Source organism: Phyllostomus hastatus, unplaced genomic scaffold (assembly GCF_019186645.2).
Source record: "Phyllostomus hastatus isolate PE091 unplaced genomic scaffold, TTU_PhHast_1.1 phas_contig_1, whole genome shotgun sequence".
Lineage (NCBI taxonomy): Eukaryota > Metazoa > Chordata > Mammalia > Chiroptera > Phyllostomidae > Phyllostomus > Phyllostomus hastatus.
Window position 1 is genome coordinate 20,325,382 of NW_025333498.1, and position 11,313 is coordinate 20,336,694.

Sequence of the window (11,313 nt, forward strand, 5' to 3'; positions counted from 1 at the left end):
TAAGTTAGTAGGAATCAGTTTGTTTGTTTGTTTGTTTGTTTGTTTGTTTGTTTCATCTCATTCTTAAGATTCTCAAGTGAGAGCAGACCAATATTTATTCTAGAGCTAAATATTCCCCACTATTGAGGCCATATGCTTCTGAGTTTTCTACCTAATGTTTTGAGAATTATGAGAGTTGGAAGAGGGACTGTTCTTGGCCTTATACAAACACTAGGTATTGTTCCTTCTAATCCTTTTAATGGTCCTTTCTCCAGCCTTGTGTAGTTTCCTTACATACATGTACTGATGAGCACTCTGCCAAATGCTTGTGGGGAATGCTCTACAGATCTCTGGAATTCTCTCTCTGTGCAGCAATTTCCTCTCTAGTAGTGAACTCTGGCAGTCTTTCCCCAGACTCTCAACTAAGTCTCCTAACTCAGGAAGTCCACCAGGTTCTACCTGGATTTCATGTCTTTGTTCTATAGCCTGGAAACTTTTTTTCCCCTCACCAATTTTATTTTTATTTTTGTATTATTCAAGTACAGTTGCCTCCATTTTACCCCCACCAATCCCCCCACCCCACCCACTCCCTACCTCCCACCCTTGATCCTACCCCCTTTGGCTTTGTCCATGTGTCTTTTATACACGTTCCTTGATGACACTTCCCCTTTTTCCCCCATTATCCCCTCCTCCCTCCCCTCTGGTTACTGTTAGTTTGTTCTTCATTTCAATGTCTGTGGTGATATTTTGCTTGCTTGTTTGTTTTGTTGGTTAGGTTCCACTTATAGGTGAGATCATATGGTATTTGTCTTTCACTGCCTGGCTTATTTCACTTAGCATAATGTTCTCCAGTTTCATCCATGCTACCATACAAAAGGTAGGAGCTCTTTCTTTCTTTCTGCTGCATAGTATTCCATTGTGTAAATGTACCATAGTTTTTTGATCCACTCATTTATTGATGGGCACTTAGGTTGCTTCCAACACTTGGCTATTATAAATTGTGCTGTTATGAACATTAGACAGTTACATACAAAAAAATGAAACCCAACCACCAACTTACACCATACACAAAAATAAACTCAGATGGATAAAAGACTTAAATGTAAGTCGTGATACCATAGCTTGGAAGCTTTCAATGAGGGCAATTATAAGGTTTATTTCATTTGTTTGGTATTTCTCAGGGATCACTGTCTTTGTGGCTTGATATGCAGTGTCTTTTAAAAATCATTGTTTCATATATTTTGTCTCCTCTTCTTTGGTGGTTGTATCAGGTAGGAAAAAAACGTGGTCCTGTTACTCCATTTTAACCAAAAGTAGATGCCTCTGACAGCTCTTTCAAATTTCCATTTTGTTATTTCTTTTCTTGCTCTAAATAAATATTCATTTTTACGTAATATTTTTACCTGTAATTTTCTATTCTTTTTCTTAAAGACAGCCTCCATTATTGTATAAACTCTGGCCCTGTACTCAGGCTCTTGTGCTGAACCACCAGGTCCAGAATTCCGCCTCCACCACCTACTGGCGCTATGACCTTGGGCAGCCTCCATCTCTGTTTCTCCATCTGTAAAACCAGGATGCTAATAGGACCTACATTATGATGTTGAGCATTAAATGAGTTATTATATGTAAACCACTTAGAATATGGAACATAGAAATCCTCAATAAATCACAGTTATTCTTCTTATTATTTGAGCATCAACAAGATATAGGTGGCACTATAAATTATGAGATCACCCATAGAGAATGTGAGGACCTAGAATGGAAGATCCCCATATAAGTGGTGAGAGCAAAGGAAGAGATCACAAAAAAAGACAAGAGTAGTGGCTAGAGAATGACATTATCAAAAGAATACAGTTCTGAGAAAACAAAGGAGGCAGATTTGCACAGAAGGGAGAGGTTGATCTGTTCTATGCTACTGAAGATCAAGGGTTTGGCAATATAGCAGTCATGACTGATGCTAAAATGGGGACATGAACAGATTCCACCACATATGTTAATAATGAGTATTAAGTGAGAAATTCATACTAATTCCTTAGCACATATTAAGCATTCAAAAATATAAAATATTTTTATTACTATTATTATCAAAATTGTGTTTGCCTTTTACATCACTGGATCCAGACTGTGTCTTACTCTAGTATCTAAATGTCAGGACAGAGTCTCTAGAGGTCTGGTACTTCTGTCTTCATTTCCCTTGGCCCATCATCACCCACATCTCAAGGTATGACACTAAGGGGTCCTTCTCTCTCACACCCCCCCCCAATGGGCTATCATCCTACAAGTTACTTTACTTTTTTCCAAGGGCAGTCATTTCCCCCTACCTTGACACTCCTCCTTATCTTATTAAAATACTGTAGAATTCACCAATGCTTAGCATTCCCTGTGGATTCAAAGGCAAAGGCAAAGGCCAGTCCTTGGTCAATCCTGTTCATATGCTTTGGGGACTAGGAGAGATGCTTGGGCCCATCTGGCTTCTATGAGGGAGGTAGAGCTCAGCTTTCCACCAGGATTTCCTCCAAGTAAGGATGGGACTGGATTCTTAGCAGCCAAAGACCAGTGGCCAGTGGTCGCTACATTCAACCAGTCCCAGCATTCCAAGGACATAAGCAACCAAACCAGAAAGATATGTGGGTCTATGCTGAATTATATTTCTAAATTTTCTTTTTAATTTGGAGAGGCACCAAATCCACTTGGTCACGTTTTTGTAAGCCCCTGTGAATTCCTAGTGAAAAACTGGTCCTGTGGTTCTGACTCATTACTATATGAGTCATGTTCATACTATTTGCAAAGATCAGTGTGAAGCTCCAAATTATACCTTTCAAGATAAAAAGTATAACTTGTTCCAAGAGTCAACTGATTTAAACCCCAAACACACCTGTGTTCCAGCTGAAAATTTGCTCCCCAGGCTTCCCTGAATCTTGGACTGTGAGTCATTCTAGATGACTAAATCTCCCAACACTTGAAAGTTTAATCATTGAAACAGAACACTTTACAATTTTAGTGACAAAAAAATCTTCCTAAACAAATATATTTCAACTACCTAAGCAAGACAAAGTGAACATAATGGAACCTTCTCTTAGAGACTCAGGATCAGCCATAAAAACACCAGTTAACAGCTCATTCTAGAATAGGTTTAAGACTCCAAGGGGCTTTATTGCCCCCTGGTAATAAATGGCCCAGATGGTTGGCTTTGAGTTCTTGGGCCTCCTGTAGTGTTTCTGTCCCTCCTCTGCTTGGCACCTGTCATTTCCTGCCGCTCTAAGTTCGCTGATCTGTAGTAGCTTTTTGCACATAAAACTATTCGTTGTTGCTTTTTAAATCTGGGAGCATAGATACCTTGTGGGAATTAGTGTAAACGGGTTCTGAATCGTGCCCTGAGAGATTCCATGTGAGAACAATCTAAAGTTGCTTGGAGGCTTTTTTTTTAATTACTAGGGTATAAATAAACACAACAAATGAAACATTTTGTGATGTCAGCTATGGGTTCTCAGATGTTTTGTTGGTTTTTCTTGCTTTGCCATTCTTGGCCATGTCCTGCATTGGTAAGAAAAAAGGTGGTGCGTGTCCCACAAAGGAGACAAGGCCTTAGGCACGCTTTACTCCGTGGCTATCATCAGGGGCATCAGCCTGGCTGGAAATATAACCAGTGCCTGGATCAGCAAATTGAAATTCCTCAGGGAAAGATGTGTCAGTGATTGTGAAATATTTGTGAAGGTACCAGTTTCTGAGTCCCCTTTCTGGGGACAGAAAGGCCAGGGGCACTCAGAGAAAGGTACCTTCACAAATATTTCCTCATTTCTTACTAAAGAATTACTGAAGGCATGAGATCTTGCCCAAACCCTGTGGCCTAATTGGAAGTAGCAGCTTTGTCCCCTAGGTTTGGCTCTGAGCAGGCCAGTTCCCTATGGGAGACATCAGGCCCTTAGACACCACACTCCCTTTCTGCAGAAACAGCTTGCACGTGGGGTCTCTTTCCTGACGCCTCTGCCTGCAGCGCACCATCTGGCCCCAGAATTTCTCTGTCCTGACAGAAACCCCTGTTTAACATTGCAGTTTAATCCTGGGAAGCATTTTCAATAGGTGAATGAGCTTCCAACTATTTGATTCCTTAAACAGCAGAAATCTTAACTGTTCCCTGGAGTCCATGCATTAGCTCAGAAAAAGCCCCGCTTCTTCCCTTCCCCAGTGGTCTCCTGGCGTAGGACTGCTGAGGCACCTGGCCGCCCCTTAGCACCAAGGCTCTTGTCCTGGAGCCTGCTTCTCCCATTCCCTCATTCTGCTCCCCAGTTAGGCTGGCTCTTGAGCTTCTTTCCAGCCTCTTCCCTCTGGGCAGCTTCCAGCTCAAGTGACCTATTTTCTACAAGCTCAAGACAGAGGGCATAGAGAAGTGCTGAATCACTGTAGGGTCTGTGTTGTTTCTCAGTTACAAAGCTTTGTGTCAAGACATAAATACCACCTTTTAGCAGCCCCACACCTCATAGATTTAATGGCTGATTCTAATTAACAATCAGCTATGTTTCTTTCTTTACTTTCTTTCCCTAGTATAAGAGAAAAGAACACTATTTTTTCTTTCAGCAGATTCTAGATTCTATATTCATAAACATTATTAAAGGCTATACTTTTTTAATTGATTTGAGAGGAGAGAGGAAGAGGAAGAGAGAAAGGAAGAGGAAGAGAGAGTGAGAGAGAGGGATTTGTTGTCCACTTATTGAGACCAACTCATTGGTTGATCCTTGTATGTGCCCTGACCAGCAATCAAACCCACAGCCTTGGCATAACTGGACAATGCTCTAACCAAGTGAACTACCCAGCCAGGGCCCAGCTATACATTTTCATAAGGACAGGAAAAGTAAAGATTTTCTCTGTTTACCTGATCAGAACAGAACTATTTCTCTTTTTATTATTAGCAAGTCTTCTCCCATCTCTATCTCCAGCTTAATGTCCTGGGTGTCTAAATACATAGTAACTATTCAAGAAACATACATTGGTTGAAAGAATGGATAGAGATGGATGGATGGATGGATGGATGGATGGATGGGTGGATGGAAGGAAAATGTCTCTACATTGTCATCTCCCTGGCACCTCCAAACTTGGTACAGAACCCTCACAATGCTTCTTGGTAGCTCTTCTTCAGGGACCCACTAATCAAAGGGCCTCTCTTAAGACTATTTGGGGTTCATACAATAGAATTTCATAATTAAGTTTATTTACTTTATTAACTTTATTTACTTTTTTGTTTTGTTTGCAGAAGAGTTGGATGAAAACCTGGCTCCCTGGGTCCTGGGTGGTCCTGAGCGAATGGTCAGATAGTTCTGTGTTTCTAGTACAGCTCAGCTGTCAGGCGTCCACTTGGGCCTGGAACAACTGGGGGTCTGGACAGGAGTTCAAGTGGCTCCTCTGGAGCTCTGAGGAAGTTAAATTTGGGACTTGTTCTTTTTTGTCATGAGGCTGCTGGATTTTTTTGGTCTTTTCAGAAGTCTCAGCAACTGCCAGCCCCTCTCTAGAGAGCATCCTCCCTTGGATGTTCTGAGATGCTGCTGCCCACTGAGAACTCAGCAAAGACCATGGCCCAGGCTGCTGACCCCACCATAGGTCAGAGGCAAGGGGCTCAGTTCCACAGGTCAAATTAGAGTGACTCAGTGGCTGCAACTTCCCTAATCTCCCAGCGCCTCCACTCTGCTTCTTCCTTTTCTTCAGCAAAGCCAGGCTTCCAGAGGCCATTTCCCTCTCTCAGTGGAACCCCCCTCATTAGCATTCCTTCTTTTCTCTCTTCCTTTGCTCCAGTTCCATCTGTAGCTTCCTATCACAGCACTAACAACCAGATCTGATCCCACTCCTGATACGGTATACCCAAGAAAGGGCTTCGAGCCAAGAGAAGACAGGCTGTGGGCATGTGAAATGGAAGGAGCCTCTCTAGGATAAAAAGAGGCCACGTCAGTAACTTGCAGCACTTGGCACAGGAAAAGTGCTCTTACAATTGTTGCTGTTCAGATTATTGGTTGTGTAGTCTTAAAGTCAACTCCCCACATATTGCGTATTAGTGGCAAGGGAGGAGAAAACTCCAGCAACCACACAGCGGAGAAATTGTGCAGCACCTTGACTAGATGATCAAAATTAACCTTATCTGTGCAAAACATCTGTTCAATGAGATCGTGTGGCTCCAGATGTGAAACCCTGGATAGAGCCTTCATCACCTGGGCAGTATTTAGGCTGAGGTTGCCTAACTCCAATCCAGCCATGAAGAAACACAGGAAAGCACACAATGAGGAACACGCTGTTAAAACAAACTGGCAGGCGTGCAGCGCTCGCATTAGCAGCAGGTGGACTAAAATTGGAACAATACAGAGAAGATCGGCATTTTCCCTCTGCACAAAGATGACACACAAATTCATGAAAGTGAAAAAAGGTGTGAGGGGATGAGAAATCAATGTCATGAAAAACAGATTAAAGGAAGCTAAAAAGATATGATGAGAAAATGCAACACTTGGCCCCGGACTGGACCCTGCACTGGGGACACAGATGCTATAGAGGCCAACCAACAATCTGATCTATGGAAGGTGGTTTAGACAAATGCACTTCGTTCGTATTTTCATATATTGATCTCAGGTTGAACATTTAGTTAATAGAAAGACTTTAGACCAGGCAGAAAATTCTCCAAAGATATTTTTCAATGGGTGGTAGGTTTAAAAGTGTCTCTAGGCCTTCTGGAATGGTGCAGACAATTAGCCCGCCTCTTGCCTGAGAAATCAGACTAATTACTGCTGAGCCTTGGCTAATGGGGTCTTTTGTGAACGCCCTCCCTAAGTGAGAAATCTTTTAACTTTTCACAAAAACTCAATCTCATTTGTGCTGCTGATCCCTAATATTTCTAAATAATTGCTTGGCCTCTGGGCTTTTGTCGTCAAATAACCCCAATCAAACCAATCTGCCATGAAAGGGGAAAGTTTTATTTTGTATGAATCTACTGGAAGAAAGTTAGAATCAGTTTGGAATCACCATAAGCAAAGACTGGCTGCAGCTCACTCTGGGGCAAATTTCGAGACCTGGGCTGAGAGGTAAGCTCACCGCGTGTGGGCTGGGCTGGCTTGTCGAGATGCTCACACAGTAGATTCTGGCATGTTTCAGAGCTCACGGTCTGTAGCACGCAGGTGCGTCCGCTGCCCCCAGGTCGACTGCCACATATGGACAAGGTCAGGGTTCTGTCTAAGGCAGAGGAGACAAAGTCCAGGGAAGTTAGTTAACTGTCCTGCAACCCATAAAAAAGGCAGAAGAGTCGGGGAAGGTAAGAGGTGTTTGAGGCTGGAACACCTTAGTAATAACAGGGTCGTCCACCAGCAGGAGGCCATCTGAAGAGAGCTCAACTTGAAACAAAGATACAGGTAAACAATGAGAGGCAAGGGACAAACAACTCACAGCTTGGCAGAAGGCCGTGGAGGATTCCAAAAGTGACTCAGAGCCGAGGTGTATCCTACACAGGTGGCTGGAGGGACCTGCTCCAGCAGAATCTCCAGTGACCTTGAAGATCATCTGGAATGATCTACCTATTAATCCTTTCTTTACAGTTCTTCCTCATCAAGGATTTTCACAACTATTGAAATACAGCACTGTGGGAATGCTGGGTGCCTTTGGATTCCTTTTATAATATTAAATGGCACTGAACTGCCTCCTGGCCGATTCTGAGCTCTTCCTCTGCCGTCTTTTCACCGCCCCACGAGCTCTTTCCAACAACGTGGATAAGGGATGGCTGTCTGCCCCACAGCCTCCGGGGATATCCTGGGTCCCCAGTCTATCCTGACTGTGGAAAAGGAAATATTCTTCTTTTCAGCTTAATAAAGATACTGTTGAACTTTTAAAAAAATTGGTAGAAAATTTCAAAAACATAAAACAAAGAAGAAGAAAAATGGTTTCAGAACATAGTTTTTATGATACTGAGAGTTTTGGCAAAAGTTAGGGTTCTGTAACCATTTAAAAGTTAGGGTTCAGTTTCTTTCCCTCTCCTCCACTCCTGCAGCCAGCCCAGAACCTCCTGACCAAAGGCGGCCTTACATCCTTCAGCATCTCCCTCCAGCTCCATCTGCAGCATTTGCGTGTCCCTCCAGGAAATAAGCTTACACAGAGGCCTCAGTCAGCACCCTAAGACTGTATAGGTCAGTAACGGTCAACTCCTAGGTCAGAGAAAGAAAGCCTCTCATTTGTCAATGACCAGGATTCTCAAACTATGTTATGCATACAGACTGCTTCATGAACTCGTTAAAATTCATACATGGGGGCCCTTCTTCCACATTCAGTAGGTCTGGGGTAGGACTCAGGAAATTGCACGTTTTTCTAAGTAACCCCAATTCAGGTAGAAAGAAGACACTTTGAAAGCCTGTTTTTGGGCTATAGCAACATAGTGACAGTCTGAAAGAACCAGTACCAACTTATAGCAGGAGCAAAGGCTCATTTCCCTTCAGTTTTCCAGACGGAAATGGTGGAGTCATTCCCACGATCGGAGCCCTCAAGTGTTCGCCTGGTTCAGTCCTTGTGTGCCGAGACGGCTCCCTGTGGGTCTGTTTCCCGAAACAGCTGCTGACTCTTAAAAGATCACGAGGGAGCAAGACTCTACAGCCTCGCACGCAAAGCCATTCCAGTGTTTATTCACCCTTCAGTTAAGTTCCCCCTCACATTTAATCGATTCTCTCATTGCAGGACTCATCAACTCTTGCTCTGTTCTCTGTGGAAATGGAAAAACAACCAGTTAGTGTGCAGTTTCTAACCCTTCACTGAATCACAGAGTGTTGGAACCAAAGGAGATAACAGATATTATCTGGCACAGCCCCCTCACTCTGCCTGTGGGGATGTTTGTCCAAAGACATTATATATTCGGTAGGTTTTAGTTTACAGGGCCTGCAAAACGTCTGAAGAAAGCTGTCCCCACCCCATTCCTGTACATTTTCTATAACACTGTGTTGCTTTGATTTGGGGGTGGGGTGGGGAGCATCCTCTCAGCCTTCTCTGTGTCAGAATACATACACAAATTCCTCCATCATTCCTCCAGAAGACGTGTTTTCCATTGCTGCAATCATTTTAACTGCTTGTCTTCAGATTTGCCTTTGCTCCAAATAGGGTTGCCAGATATGGCAAATAAAAATTCAAGACTCCTAGTTAAACAACTGATAAGCTTAGTAAATATTTCCCATGTAATATTTGGTTTTTTTTTTTAAATGTTGTTCATCTGAAATTCAAATTTAACTGGGAATTCCGTATTTAATCTGGCAACTCTTATCCCAAATATTCTAGAAGTATATCAGTTAAAAATAGACAAAGAACTTTTCACATCTTGGGCAATTCTTCGTACTCACTGAGGACGTTCCCACCTGGTGGTCTTTACACTGTAAGCTCCCTCTGCTAGAATGTCCTTTCCCAGAATATGCGTGGCTTGGTCCTTCCTCATTTCAGGTCACTATTCAAATGGCTACTTATCAAAGCAGCATTCCCTGGCCATCTTATAAAAACTTCACCATCACTTTTTGGCTTTCTTACCCTGATTTATTTTTCTCTCAGCACATGTCGCCACCTGACAAAGTATATATTTAGCTATTTATATGGTTTATACCCACTCCCTAAAGTAGAATATAAACTCGGCAGGCACTTGACTTTAGTCATTGCTATATTTCTAACATGTAGTATAGTGCCTAGCACACAATAGGCCTATATATTAATTACTTAATCCTGCATTAAAAGTGCCCCAAAATGTAGTGCATTAAGCAATAATCATTTATCATCTCTAATTGTTTCTATGGTCACACACTTAGGGGTTGCTCAGCTAGGTGGTTCTGACCAAGGGCCTCTCATGAGTTTGCAATCAGAGGTCAGCAATAGCTACAGGCACCTGAGACTTGTTTGGGGCTGGACCAGCCACTTGCCAGGTGGCTCCCTCATATGACTAGAAGATGGTGCTGGCTATTGGAAGAAGGGTTTAGTTCCTTTCCATGCCACCTCTTCATGGGGCTGGTGTAATGCCTGTGTGAGGTTATCCTCAAAGTCAAACTCTGTCACTCCGCCTATACTCTCAGGTTACATAGACCAGCACCGATTCATTGTGGGAAGAGACCTTTATTAGTTTTCTATTGCTGCATAACAAATTGCCATGAAATTAGCAGCTTAAACCATACAAATTTGTCATCTCACAGTTCTGAAAGTAGGACATCTAGGCAGGGTTCTAGAGGCTTCCTGCTCAGGACCTTACAAGGCTAAAAACAGAAATATATATTCACAAACAGAAAACAAATACTGAAATTCTAGCCCAAACTTTTATTATATAAATAGACATATGAAAAGATACTCAACATCACTAGCCATCAGAGAGATACAAATTAAAACCACAATGAGACACCACCTCACACCTGCCAAAATGACCATCATTAATAAATGAACAAACAGCAAGTGCTGGCTGTGGAGAAAAGGGAACCCTCATGCACTGTTGGTGGGAATGCAGACTGGTGCAGCCACTGTGGAAAACAATATGGAATTTCTTCAAAAAATTAAAAATGGAACTGCCTTATGACTCGGCAATTCCACTGCTGGGAATATACCCTAAGAATCCCAAAACAGCAATTCCAAAAAATCATGCACTGCTATGTTCATTAGCAGTGCTATTTACAATAGCTAAGATTTGCAAACAGCATAAGTGCCCATTACCAGATGAGCGGATCAAAAACTATGGTACATTTACACAATGAAATATTACGCAGCAGAAAAAAAGTAATTCCTGCCTTTTGCAACAGCATTGATGGAACTGGATATTATTATGCTAAGTGAAATAAGCCAGTCAGTGAAAGACAAATATCAGATGATCTCACTTATGAGAGGAATCTAATGAACAAAATAAACTAGTGAGCACAATAGAACCAGAGGCATGGAATTATGGGACAGACTGACAGCTGTAAGGGCTGAGGGGCAAAGTGGGGACTGATTGAAAGAAGGTGAGGGGGTCAGTCAAAGAAAGTACATGAAGGACCCACGGGAATGGACAACGGTGTGAGGATTGACTGGAAGTGGGGGACGAGCAGGGTGGAGGAGGGCAAAAGGGAAGAAATGGGGCATCTGTAACAGCATAAGTAAAATAAATAAAGCAATTAAAAATAAATAAGTATTAAACAGTATTGGCATAATTGTTTCAGATGTGTCTCATGTAAACCACCGCTGTTGGTTTTCTGTTTAATCTAGGCTGACAACCTTTCTCTTAACTAGGAGAGTTCAGGCCATTTAATGCAATTACTGGAAGTATGAATTTAAATTAACACCTTATTTTGTAATTTTATTTCTCTCCACTGGCTACACTTCATTCCTTCC

At 42.3% G+C, this 11,313-nt stretch overlaps 1 non-coding gene across 1 annotated transcript; it reads left to right on the forward strand.

The window, feature by feature from the left end:
- Window positions 1-6,284: 6,284 nt before the first annotated feature.
- Window positions 6,285-6,389, forward strand: LOC123814421. The gene has a single exon (XR_006784910.1). It is a non-coding gene; the product is annotated as a U6 spliceosomal RNA (small nuclear RNA).
- The last annotated feature ends 4,924 nt before the right edge of the window (window positions 6,390-11,313 follow it).